Raw genomic sequence first — 13,756 nt, forward strand, 5'->3', positions numbered from 1 at the left:
CAGTTTCACAACACTTTCAAGACTGAGCAAACAGACAAACTCTTTAACATAATGTGTTAAACTGAAAGCTTAATGGAAAGTTTAAACGGGGCTGATAGAATAAAAGTATTATTTGGCCATGTTCACAAAGTTACTGACAGAGTGACACCAAGTGGCCACAACATGAACACTGTTTTTTTTTCCATCACTACAGTTAAAAACATGCTCAGACTTTTAAAGTCAGGTTTCATGGGTGAATTGTGAACCCATGAAGCAGAACAAAGGTGGAAAACCTAGGTTAGACCAGAGCTTTAAAAGTTACCTTTTAAAAGGATTGATTGATTAATTGGTTTAATATTCCACCCCCTTCCTGATACAATGTAGAACACAGAGACACACAGAAGTTTACATAAAAGTTTAAAAGTTATGGATGAAATTACAGCAAATTAGACTATGAAAACACAGTTAAATATACTATCCCATTACAGCAACTGATTACTTACCGTTATAATTCTATTTACCTCCCATGAGATAGTTGCTATAGATAACGATATTTAAAAGTACAAAATATAGTCTCCTCTCACTAACCTCATCATTCCTTAACATCTGCAATGGTAAATCCACCTCCATTTCTTCTTAGGCTTCCACTTACCATATATTAGACTGTAAGACTTGGAGTATTGTCTGAAGAGTTGTGTACATTTTATTTACACATTTTCCTATTATGTACATTTATTTACATATTTTCCCTATCTTCCACATTTCCCCCATAATCTAAAATCCCATTTGCCTCACAAATGTGCAAATTTTTGAGACAAAATTACCTATTTTCACAGTGGCTCTTATGAGAGCAGAAAAGTTAATCTCATTGAGGTGGTTGAATCCAACAAAATTAAAGCAGTCCACCATACATTAAGTTCCCAATTAGCTCTCCACATAAAAGCAGGTCAAGAACTGCAATCAAATACCTAAACAAAGTTCAAGCGTTGTCTGTTCTGAAAGTCTGACATCCAAGCAGTCTCTCCACAAAAAAAGCAAGTGTACTGTTATGTTTATAAAGCTATGGCCAATAAAAGGATATAGAAACAAGGATCAGATAGGGCATGTGACATACAATTTGAAAGCAAATCTGGTGTGCAGCAGCACTACTCGAAAGACAGATCAACAGGTATGTCTTGTGGGCTGTCAGGCCCCCCACACACACACTTATTTTTCTGCAGTGATCAGAAGGCATTGTTAAACTTCAGAACTTGTTCCAATATTTCAGGTCATTCTGCTGTCCTTAAAGCCTTCATGATGATCACGGAGAAACCAGACTGAATATTAGTAAAATGTTCTCTTTACTAAAAAAGAAATGGTGAGGGTGTCTTAGGTCATCCATACTTATGTAAGGTAATTTTTTTAAAAAAATGGCAGCAAGGGTTCTTCATCTTAAATGCTTGTGGAGGAGCTCCTTTGACAATATTATACCCGAGAGACTTTCAACAGGCTTGTCAAAAAAGTTTATATCTGCTGAAATTCCTATACAGATCTCTCCAATGTACGGGCCCTGTTCTCTTTTGCCTCTGGCCACCCTACACTGCTGCTCCAGATCAAACCAACAGGACAGATTGCAACCCAGTATTATACCTCTCTCTTTAACGGTTAGGTTCTTTCTGGATGTGGGTCATGATGAGGCAATCAAAGATGGCTGCAAATCTGGTGTACAATCATCTAACACAAGAGCACTGTTAGGGACACATTTGTTGATACAGAAAATCAAAAGAATATGTTTATATGGATCTGAATCAAATCTTTATGTACACTGGTTTATATAGATTGAGCTTCTCTTCAAAGGGGCTGCATCAGAAACCCCATATTTATGGGCAACATCAGGAGCATAATGTATTAAAAGTGTGTGAATCTGTGTGTGTAAAAGGTATTTATTGCAGGCGTTCATATCCCTTTACTGTGGCCCTCGAGAACATTTTAATTGTCTCCAGAGTATATGGATACCTTTGTTTTTACACACAAATAGTAGGTGAATTACTCCCATGGGAATATTCACTTCTAGTCTATGGGATTCTCTTTGAAAATAAGGTGTGTCCCCTTTTGAAATGCCTTAAATGACCTACCAGTCACTTCTGATTTCATTCTGAGAGGCCGAAGGATCCTGACTTCAATGTGGTCAAATGGCAGCTGGATTCCCAGAGTTTGCCTCACACACCTAAACATCTGGTTTACTTAAATCCATTAAAATGTTCCATGCCCAGTTTTAGCCAAATTTTGGTTCCTCTGAACCCCTCTAAAATTGTGGCTACAGGGCCATCTCAAGAAGTAAGGAGATTTATTGTGGTTAGTGATTTATTTATTAAAATATCATTCCTTACCCCCTTCCCTAGTGATTTCTAGCCCTGATGTCCAGATTTGTTTGATACAGTCAGTGCTTTCATATTTGTCAAAATCACCATCTGTGCACCTGCAGACTGAAAGAGTTCTTAGATCTGGCCATTGCTCTTCACTCAAAGGCTCGGTAATGGGCAAATGTGTGCTGATGTAAATCTATTCATGAAAGTATGTAGGGGAGGTGAAGTATAAATAAATTATGTAGAACACATCTAATTAAAATATTGAAACTTACTGGTTGTTGCCTTCTCAACTTTATACCATTATAGCTCCCTGGGGTTTTAGGTTTGCTATGCAAGGTACAGTAATAGAATAACATAACATAAAATTAAGGTTATTGAATACCTGCTATAAATTTTGGGAAACATGCAACCTCATCCTGGAAATGTTTATTCAAAGGTAAATCCCATTCTTTTGGTGGGATTTCTTTCTAAATGGTGATGTTATCTTATGGATGTTGATTTAGAAATAAACCCCACTGAATCTCCCAGATTAAAGTTATCTGCAAGGAAAGGGTTTGCTTATCTTTTACAATGTTGCACAGCATGAAGATGTCCAGTGGCAATCCATACGGCAATGATTCTGCTGAAATAAAAATAGAAATTCAGATGAAAAGGAAAGCCCCATCTTCTGTTATCACATTTAAGTTCAGGAGCAGTGCCTGACTGGAATGTTGATTGCTGGTCCTGCAACGTCGCAATCTGATGTTCAAGAAATGGAATTAATTTCTGAAGGATGGATGCCACGAAAAGCCTTCAAACAAAACAAAACAAAAAGCTAATTAACAATGACAACATTTCTTGTGTCATTTTGAACTGCCCTCTCATCTTTTCAAGGCTGACTCTTATTTTGCACCAAAATTCTGACGACTACAAATGTTTTCCTTTGCCTTTGTTTTCTATAGGGTAATATTCAGGACTACAGTATTTGATCTCCTTTCTGCTGCAATAGAAATCTAAGGTTTCTTTGATCTTCACAGTTCTTCAAGGCAAACTGTTGCCATAAAACATTGTTTATGGAATGTGAATGTACAGTCCTGTCATAATGGAGTTTTGTAAGACATAATAATCCGCTGATATTTGGATACAGACAGCAATCTATAAATGTCTGCAGTGCATCAGCTTCCACAGAACTGAGTCTGATTATATATCAGGAGCTTTCTTAAATTGTGACATAAACCTTTTTTAAAAAAAAAACCCATAGGTTTGTAGGATTGTGATTTATTTGGAAGTTGAGTCATGGCAACTGGACTTCTTTCTTGTTAGGCTGAAACGTTTTGTTAACAAGAAATGTCCAGTTGCCATGACTCGACTTCCAGATAGCCACACCTGGATGACTGAGAATTTTCACAGATATATTGTGATTTATTATGCAAACCTTTGAAAAGAATAAAGGTTTATTATGTAAACCTTTAAAAAGCAGCTGAGGATGATGATTAAGTGAAAGCTTTCATTTATTAAAAATATAAACTGACACCTGTAGAGTAGTTTTTTTAAAAAATAGCTGTTTTAGTGTGTGCAAGCATATCAAACAAAATCCAAAGAAACAAAAGAAAAGAAAAAAGGCAAAACATGTGGCTCCTTAAAAGACTATTATATTTTAATATGAGCTTTCGTGGACATGTCCACTTCATCACACATATGGAGACTGAATGAAATATCAGTTTCATACTAAATATTCATTGGCTCTTGGGTATATGGAACATTTACATGCAGTAATTTATGGCTTATGTTATTTGAAGGCTCTGTTGTAAAAATTCCTTAGGAGACAGAAAACAGACACCAGACCTGGGCAAAGGTGGCAGAGGGGAGAGAAGAGAGAGGAGGAGGGATTGGCATCTGGGCCTGTGGCAGGGTTTAGTCCCCCTGTCTGTGTTACTGCTTTATGGCCTATTGTGTTTTAGTGTTTGCTTGAGGTTGGCAGGTTGTCTGTAGGCAAGTATGGGAGAATGAAGTGTTCTTGTCAAAGATGGGCTAGAGATCACTTAAGATGTGTGCGAGAGGTCTCAGTTGTGGACTGTAAGTGACAACTAGTGGTGTTCTATCATTTTATCCTCTGGGTCTCTCCTGTAGTAAGTTACTTCTGGGTATGTCTTGCTTTGTTGATTTGTTCCTTAATCATATGGGGTGGATATTGTAGTCTGAAAAAATGCATTTTGTAGGTCCTTGAGTTTGGAGTCTCTGTCCTGTGGATCAGAGCAGATGCGATGGTATCTTAAGACTTAGCTGTACACAATGGATTTTGTTGTGTGTTCACATCTGGGAGAGTTGTGGAAGAATGCAAGTAGGTAAATCAGTTGGTGGGTTTCTGACAACAGTGTGGTGCTAAGATGCCCATTTTGTAGTTTCACAGTGGTGTCCAGAATTCACCGGTTACATAGATTGTTCCATGGTGAGGTTGATGTCTGGGTGAAAATTATTGCAACCCTGGTGAATTTTTTCTAGGAATTTCTTTCCATGGGTCCAGATCAGAAAAAAATGTAATCAATGTACCTCAAATAAAGGCATCATTTCTTGGTGCAGCAGTTAAGAAAGCATTGTTCCAGGTCAGTCATGGATAAGTTTGCATATTGTGGGGCCATACAAGTGCCCCTGGCTCTTCCATTCATCTGGAGGTACCATAGGTATTGTTGTCAAAGGTGAATTGGTTGTGGTGAGCACAAAGTCACAGAGGGTGGTGATTATGTGGGCTTCTTTCTTGTTTTGAATGATGTTTGTGATAGCTTGTAGTCTGTCTTTGTGTGGGATGTTAGTACAGAGTGCTTCTACATCCATTGTAGCTAGGATGGTGTTGTCAGGAAGGTTGTATGTGGACTGAAGTTGCCTTAGGAAGTCTGTGGTATCTCTTATGTAACTGGGTGCATTGGTGGCATAAAATTTGAAGATGGAGTCCAAGTGTCCAGGTATCCCAACTGTGATGGTGTTGATGCTTGATACAATGAGTCTACTAGGGTTTCCTGATTTGTGTTTTTTCGGTAGTAGGTAGAGTGCAGTTGGTTGAGGTTCTTGTGATGTTTTCAGCGGAATTTTACATATGTTTCCAGGAAGGTGTTTCATGAGGTTCTGTAATTCCTTTTGGTATTTGGTGGCCAGGTCCATGGTTAGGGCTGGTAAAGTTTAGTGTTGGACAATTGTCTCTTGCCTTCCTGTGTATACCTTGATTTGTCCATGACAACCACAGTACCACCCTTGTAAAAGGGTGTGTGTGCATATGTCATCCCTCACCCACTGAAGGAACACATAAGAGGTTTTCAGGTTGTGTGTTCTAGGGTAACAGAGGATCTTTAATTTTAGTCCTCCAGATGTTTTGAATTCAACTCCTATAAGCCCCAGCCAACATTGTCAATGGTGATGGATTCTGGAAGTTAAGGTCCAAATAACTGAAAGCTAATGGCTGAGAGCTATGCATCAAGCCCCACCCTCTGATGATGATGCATGTATTAACCACACTTCCTGTCATTGCTGGATTTGAACAGTATGGAATTCTACCTACATCTAGATGCAGATGCATAGAGCTCCTCAATGAGAAAGATGTCCCTATTTGGGCCAAGTGCCTCTTCTCCAAACATGCCTCTGTGTATGTATATCAAAAAATCACCTAAAGGCCCCTCCAACTACAGGCAAGAAGATATGGTGTGGGATTGATCTGACCTCCCTCTTCTCAGTTTTCAACATGTGTATGGAATCATTGCCTGAACTGCCATGATGGGGAAAGCTAACAGTAGAAATTGGAACATTTTACTGCCAGTCCTAACTGTGCTGTGTCATCTGGTACTAGTAGGGACAACTAAATTGGTGGTGGAGCCACATGTAGAAAATAAAACCTAACATTGCTATGTATAGCACAGGAATTCTCAAGATTTTTTTTTTTTTACTTTTGAGATCACCTATCTCCATAAAAAAGTATTTGGTGGCTGAAATTATTTCTGGATGTCTTTGTCACCAATGTGGTGGGCGATGACTACTGAAAAGTCCTTCTTCATGGTGGCACCTGTTGTAAAAGACTCTTCCCTGGAAAGCTTGCTAGGCACCTCCAGTAATAATATTTTGGCACTTGGCAAAAATAAAGAGAAGACATTTGAACTGACTTGAACTGAGAATTTTTTTTAGCATGTTATGTTGCTCTGCCATCTACTGTTTTGTATTTTCATTGCTGTTCTTTTCTAGCACAAATTTATATGATTTTTTCTGTAATTATTGGAAAGCTACAAAGGAAAACTTTTTTTAAAAGACAAACACTGTTTTTAGAATAAATATTTATCTTTTGGCTGCTTCTAAAATAAGAATTATTAAAAATACTATTCAATTTATTTCAATTCCTTTATTACAATCAACAGAAAAGGCAAAAACCAGTAACAGAACTAAGCAACAATGGGAATTATTTGATACAGATTAAATATACAATGTGTATGATTAACTCTTAAAAATAGAAATTTCATTTTAAAATATGGGTATTCATTATTATATATACAGTATATGGTACCATTTCTCACCGGCAAGCTAATGCCACTGCTCAAAAGCTGACTACTTTAATCATTACCAACGGGCACTGGTCCGCCAGCAGATAGCATATATAGTGCTCATCATCTCTTCCAGGGATGCTTTGCAGGACTGGATGAATAAAAATGTGATGGGAACACTGTAAAGGAAACAATGCAACAATACAACGTGCCCTACCGTCTCGACGACAGCAACCTCACAAGGGCATAAGTGTGCATCATAAAGAACATTCTTGTATCTGCCTTCCAACAGAACTGAGGATAGTACATTAAACTTTATTAGTGTAAATGCAAAATTTTCCTGTATTTTGGAAGGGTTAAAATATTCAGATGACTTGCAGGTAAAAAAGCCTGAGCGCTGTCTCTAAATTCAGGATAGGCAGTAGCTGCACTTATCTGATGTTGCAACTCATTATCGGTAATATGCTGATGCAGTTCCTGTTTTGCCTTTGAATGTCCCATTGCTAAAATACAGTAGCACTTTGTGAGAAGCCCGGTTTAAATATATTCGTGAAGGCTTTAATGGCAGGGATCTAATGATGGTTGTGGGTTTTTTGGGCTCTTTGGCCATGTTCTGAAGGTTGTTCTTCCTAACGTTTCACCAGTCTCTGTAGTCGGCATCTTCAGATACGTGGCAGCGGGGGTGGTGGTGGCGGCAGTGGCAGCAGGGGTGTGTGTTTTTTTTAAATAACCCCCCACAACTTGGTGAATATATTCATTTGTCGCTTCATGGGGGCAACTTCTGATGATTCAAAAAGCGGAATGACTTGCAAAAATGGTGAGTCGTCCCTTATTCTAATCCAGAGCACTAGGACTTGGCATGTAATGCAAAACTGATTCTTCTAATTTTACATTGTATTTAAATATATAACTCAATTGGACAACTAGTTACTTTTTTTAAAGTAATGCTCCAAGTTTTGTGTAAGTCCTGTAGGAACCAACAGTGACATCATAAGACAAATTATCTGTGAAGCTAGGATTCTGGAGTAGAATTCTTGAAGGAAAGTAGTATCTGCCACGGGCTGTTTCTAAAAGGCTCAAGAGAATTTACTGGGACAGTCATCATTCCTTTTTGCAGGCTTGGCTTTTTGTCTTTGGTTCCCCACTGGCTGGTAGGTCTTACCTCTCCTCATTTCCCCCACTTCCCACCATCAAAGCTGAATTCCAAGGTCACACAGAGGAGGCTGAGTATTTTGTTTGTTTGTTTTAAATCTCTGCAGGTTCTGATTTGGCAACCAGAAAGAATAATATTGTGCCTGTTTGCTTAAAGAACAATGAGAGAAAATGGAGTGGTTTGCAAAATATCTCACAGCTAATGAAGCCCTTGAGCTTGCTGCCAACTGTGCAGTTCACAAGATTTCCCTGCAAATGACAGCAGCTAGCAACTGAGTCCGGGGGCATCCCCCCCCGCAAAATAATCCAGAAGTAACCCCTAACTATAATCCAATGCCATCACCATTCTTTGGCCCGGATTTAGGTTTTCTATCCCCATTAAGCAATAGAGCTTTAGTTCTGGTTGTTCATGCCTGCTTTATTTTATTTATATACTGCCCGTCTGGCTTCAAAGGCTACTCTGGGTGGTTTACAACTAAATTAAATTGTATCAACATGAACAACAATTACTAGAACTGGGAAGGAAAAAGAAAAATGGTTGTTGTGGGTTTTTCGGGATCCTTGGCCATGTTCTGAAGGTTGTTCTTCCTAACATTTCGCCAGTCTCTGTGGCCGGCATCTTCAGATGACAGCACTCTGTGCTCTGGTGTAGTTGGCTTGGGAGTGCAACCCACAACAACCATTTTTCTTTTTCTTCCCAGTTCTAGTAATTGTTGTTCATGTCGATATAATTTAATGTTTATTATGTATGCTGATGTTTGTTTTGTTTTGTTGTAAACCACCCAGAGTAGCCTTTGAAGCCAGATGGGCAGTATACAAATAAAATAAAATAAAATAAAATAAAATAAAATAAAATAAAATAAAGCAGATGCCAGCCACAGAGACTGGCGAAACGTTCGCAAGAACAACCTTCAGAACATGGCCAAAGAGCCCGAAAATCCCACAACAACTATTAGATCCCGGCTGTGAAAGCCTTCGCAAATACGAAAAAGAAAAACTCAAGAAGCTACAGTATTGGTGAACACTGGTGAAAAAGAGTTAACCCTTAGACTGAGAAATAACCCATCCTGGTCTTGCCTGCTGAGAAATCACTGATCAAAGAATCTATGTCTATGTCTATATCAGGGCTGTAAATTACAACCAATTTCTGAAAAGTAACATAGGTATTTTCCATTCCAGGTGCTAGTTTTCTGAGTTGGTAAAGCCCTCCTTTTATTCCAGTCACAGAAACAATTTCTACCAACATCTCAACATTAATTGTAAGGATTGATTCAGTCTTCGTGAGCTCATTTAACTGGCTAAAATCCAAGTCCACTTTAGGATTAGGTAACACAGACTCCAATACCTGTTCTGAGCTAAATTGATCAATGCCTTCCACGCCTTGGTCCAGAAATGTCACACCTCTGGACACATGTATTGCTGAATTAGCTGTGCTATCAGGTTTGGTCACAAGAGGCCGCTGTTGCAACAAAGTTCCCTCGGGAGTACTCTGCATAGCCTCAGAAACAGTATCAGCATTCTCACCACTTCCTTGGAAAATAGGCTGTTGAAAATAAGTATTGTCCCAAACCTCTGCTTTTCTTTCTAAAGATCTTTCTGAGAAGATTAACTGTGGTACTGGGCCAAATCTTTCAGTCTCTGAAGAAACATCAATACTTTGTAATCCCAAAAAGTTAGCGCTTCCCCCATCATTGGTTGTGTTATAAACAGTCTCACAATGTGAAAGTTCATGCTGCAAGGTCTCTGTACAAATAACTCCTCCAGTAACATTACTCAACGTCTCTGCCAACCTAACAGGGTCTGCTTTCGCTGTTCCCTCTGGGCTAAGAGAAGGGGGGTTGTTTGAGATCTGACATGCATCAAGATCTGCTGACATAAGTCCTGGCAAAGAATTAAGCTGAGTCTCTATTCCACCATCCCGGTATTCCACTCCCTCATGAACTGCTGTTGCTCCTAAGCTCTCAGTCCCAGCAATTGCTTTATTACTTTGGAAAATCCCTTGCTCTCCTTCTTCTAGCAAACCCATAGTCTCCTCCCAAATTATTTCAGAACTTCTCACCTGTCCTGTGCTCTGAGTAAGAGCTGAGGTTGGTGCTGAGCTGATTTCCAATGCACTGCATTTTTCCCTTGCGTCGCCCGATGTTAATTTCCTCAAGGACACAGCTTCTCGGGAAATTTTTTCCTGCATTCCTCTCTCTGCGCGCGTCTCCAGGGCCTGTAAATCCTCTGTTTGGACGGACGATGAATCGCTGTCTTCTCTGGAATGCTCCTTAGCATTCCACTGGGCCTCGTTAACTCTTTCCACACAAACATCTTGCATCTCAGGGTTGCTTCCAATTGTATGAAGCGTCTCATTGCAGTAATCCCCAAAGGAACCCTGCTGAACTTGGAAAAACCTTTGCATCAAGCCAGGTTCTGTGCTAAGAAAACGTTTTAAAAGGATGTTTTCCTGATAAAGCTCACGTATCAGGAAATCTCTTTCCCTAATTTTCTGCTTGGCTTGCTCGAAAAATCCAGAAGCCATTTCTAAGAGTATATCTATGGTTTCTGACTGGTTTTCTTCCTCCATATCTGCTGGTCCTCTAGCCTTGGCTAGGTCAGCGAAAACAAACAAAAAGGAGAAAAAAAAAATTTAGAAATCTCCTCTGCACTTCTGACCAACTGCTGTCCCTTTTGCTATCCTAAGATAGGCGAGAGAACAAACAGCTGCCAAACCAAAATAAAATTAAAAATCTCTTCTGCACCTTCGACCAACTGCTGTCCCTGTGACCCTAAGGTCTGTGAGAGGCCAGACAGCTGCCAAAACCAAAATACTGAAAAATCCAAAAGGAAGAGAAAAGAAAAACTGTGATCACTCTGTGAACCCTAGAATTACAGAGATGATCAATGACTGAACTGGGTGCAGATAGATACCTCTAAGATCATAGGGCATGACTCTAGGCCAAGCCAGATGCAACTAGGTACTCCTGCCAGATCCTAAGATCGTAGTGGGGAGACCCAGAGCTAGTCTGGAACACGGCCAGGTGCTCCGGCAAATCCTAAGATTATAGGAGTACACTTAGGCCAAAAAAAAAAAAAAAAAAAAAGGAAAAAAACCTGGATGCAAGTTCCAAAACAATATAGCCAGAACAAAGTGGCCAGAGTCATTTATGCAATCCTAAGATTGTGAAATGACCTGCTGCTTTTACAGAGTGCAAGCACTCTAAAAATAAAGGACATGCATCTTGGAATTTCCTCACTACAACGTTGTAACAACCTGCACATGCCTACTGATTAAATTCAATTGCTTCCTAACAGTTTGCTTGTCCCACTGGGAATCTCTTTCTTAAAAGAGCACCCCAGATTCTAACACACATTACCACAGCCTGAAGATTTAACACCTCTCACCACAGCCTTTAGATCTAACTGCTGGCAAACAGCGTTTCCTAGGAAATTACTGTTTACACCCAGGGAAGCACCTAGCTCCTTGAAGCCTCAGTGTCCCACTGCAATCAAAACTTAGCTTGTGGATCAGGGTCACTCAAGCTGTTAGATAGAACAAAAATTGGTCATCCTGAGGTACTACAAAACCCAGCACGTGGTTCATCGCGCAGCTGCCACCATGTGACGAACACGGGTTCGAAAACACACGTGTACGCTTGGACAGAGAGCAATCAGGAGTTTGCACATGCTAAAATGGGCTGAAGAGTCCAATTCAACCAGCTATGCTACAACACTCCTTCTCACAAGTCTGCCCACATAAGAACACCCTAGTACTCTCAGATATTATTGTGAAAAAGTCAAGTGGGCTTTGTAGTCCTTAGATTTAACTTGCACCACTGACAGGACTCTAAGTAAGCTAGGCCGAGGCAGCACTCTCAGATGACCCTATGGCAAGTGTACTGTTCAGGAAACCAAATGAGTTTTATAATCTTTATTTTATTAAAGAAAAAGCATGTTACTAAATATTCAAAGCCAAATTAAACCAAAACAAATAAACTAGCATTGTGCTGTTTAGTTACACAGATGTAGTGAGGCAAAGAAAACATAAAAAAATATAAAAGTATTCAAAAACCCAAAAAACCATTAAGATGAATAAAAACAATTCCAGTCCAGGAAATCATTAGTAAACAAAATAATCCAAGTTGGTTATAACAAGGCTATAGTCCTCAGTGATACTATAGAATAAAAATCCCTAAACAAAAGTAAAAATCCATTATATATCCCATAGTCCTTAGAAAAGAAAAATCCAGTAAATATACCATAGTCCTTACTAAATTACAAGAGCATAGTCCATATGGAGTATTCCAAGAAAAGAAGTCCATAAAGAATATTCCATAAGTAACAGTCCATAGAGAATAGTCCATGCACAGTCCTTAGGAAAATCCCATAAGTCTATAAGTAATCCAGCAAAGCATAGAAACCAGTCCATGTAGGTAGGCCACCACACTCTCTCTCAAGACATCAGGGTAAGTCCCATATGGCTGAAATGTAGGTCACGAATCACTGAAAGGTCGGTCTTGGAAAGACAATGTCCATAGGTAAAAAGTTCCTTTTTCAAGAGTAACTGGCAAGGGCCTAATGCACCTTCCCACAATGTCATCCAATCAGAGTTCGTTACTAGGCAAACAGTCCTGTTACATCACATGAATTCTTTCTCATACACACCAGATGTTATTTGGGTTACGGTGGTGTCTCAAAGAGTCACAACAAATTCCATCTATCTTATCGCACAGAGTCCTTCTCAGGCCTTCAGAATAACATGCTCTCAGCTCGCCTAGAAAACAACTTGTCAGCATAGCACAGATACTATATACAAAGAAACAAAATGGAACCTCTCTGGCTCACTTCATAATTACAAAACCCATATGCCTTTAAAAGATTTTAACTTAAAAACCCATCTCATCACACTGGCCACAACAGCAGATGGAGGGAAGAGGAAGGGAAGGGAAGGGAGGAAGGGCAGCCAGTGCAGAAAAGTGCCGTCTCTCTGCATTTCCCTTTTAAAATCCCTCCTTCCGTCTCATTCCTGTGGCTGCCACAGGAAGCTGATGATGGCTTTCTTGGCCATCAGGAAAAAGGAGGGGGAAATAAAATAAAAACTAAAATGGAGAGGTCAGCTCTACACTAAGCTGCTGCCTTGCTAGAAACCCTTTTGACCCACCTGCACCATATGATACCTGAACTTGCTATTTGCATTTCCCCATTGACTTCAGCAGGGTTTTCCTGGAAAGCTAGAAATGCATAAATATTGGCATGAACCTGGAGAATGATTGGTTCTTCTTCGTGGCCTCTATGAAGGCACACATGTGGGTTTTGTCTGCGCCTGTGCTGACGTTCTCAGAAGATTCTAGAGCTGAAAGTAGCAATTTAGTGGTGTGATTCCCCCACAAGGCATATGCTCCTCCCACCTTCCATTCTTCTCAGTTCCTTTCTTCCGACGAGCTGTACGGTTCTCGTTTGGAAGACTGAGCTTTCTCTTTAGCCGTTTTGGAGCTAATTACCCCAACAGCCCTTTTCAGGGCTACTAATTTCTCTTTCTTATCTTCTTTACTCTTTCCTAATCACTTGGAGCTATCTACTTCTCTTTATCTGTGTTTTGTCGCCTTTTCCCGCCTTTTTGATTCCCCCCTTTCCCTTTCTTATGGCCTACCAGTTTCCTTTCAAGTGGTGCACTTCTTGTTCCAGTAAGATCTCGATCTCTCTGACGCTCACAATCAGTGTCTTTTCTGTCTGGGTGACTCTCACCCCACTCACTCTTGTGCTGCCTGCAAAAATCTCACTCGGCCAGCACTCAAACAA

The sequence above is a fragment of the Pogona vitticeps genome, chromosome 6, assembly GCF_051106095.1.
Source record: "Pogona vitticeps strain Pit_001003342236 chromosome 6, PviZW2.1, whole genome shotgun sequence".
Lineage (NCBI taxonomy): Eukaryota > Metazoa > Chordata > Lepidosauria > Squamata > Agamidae > Pogona > Pogona vitticeps.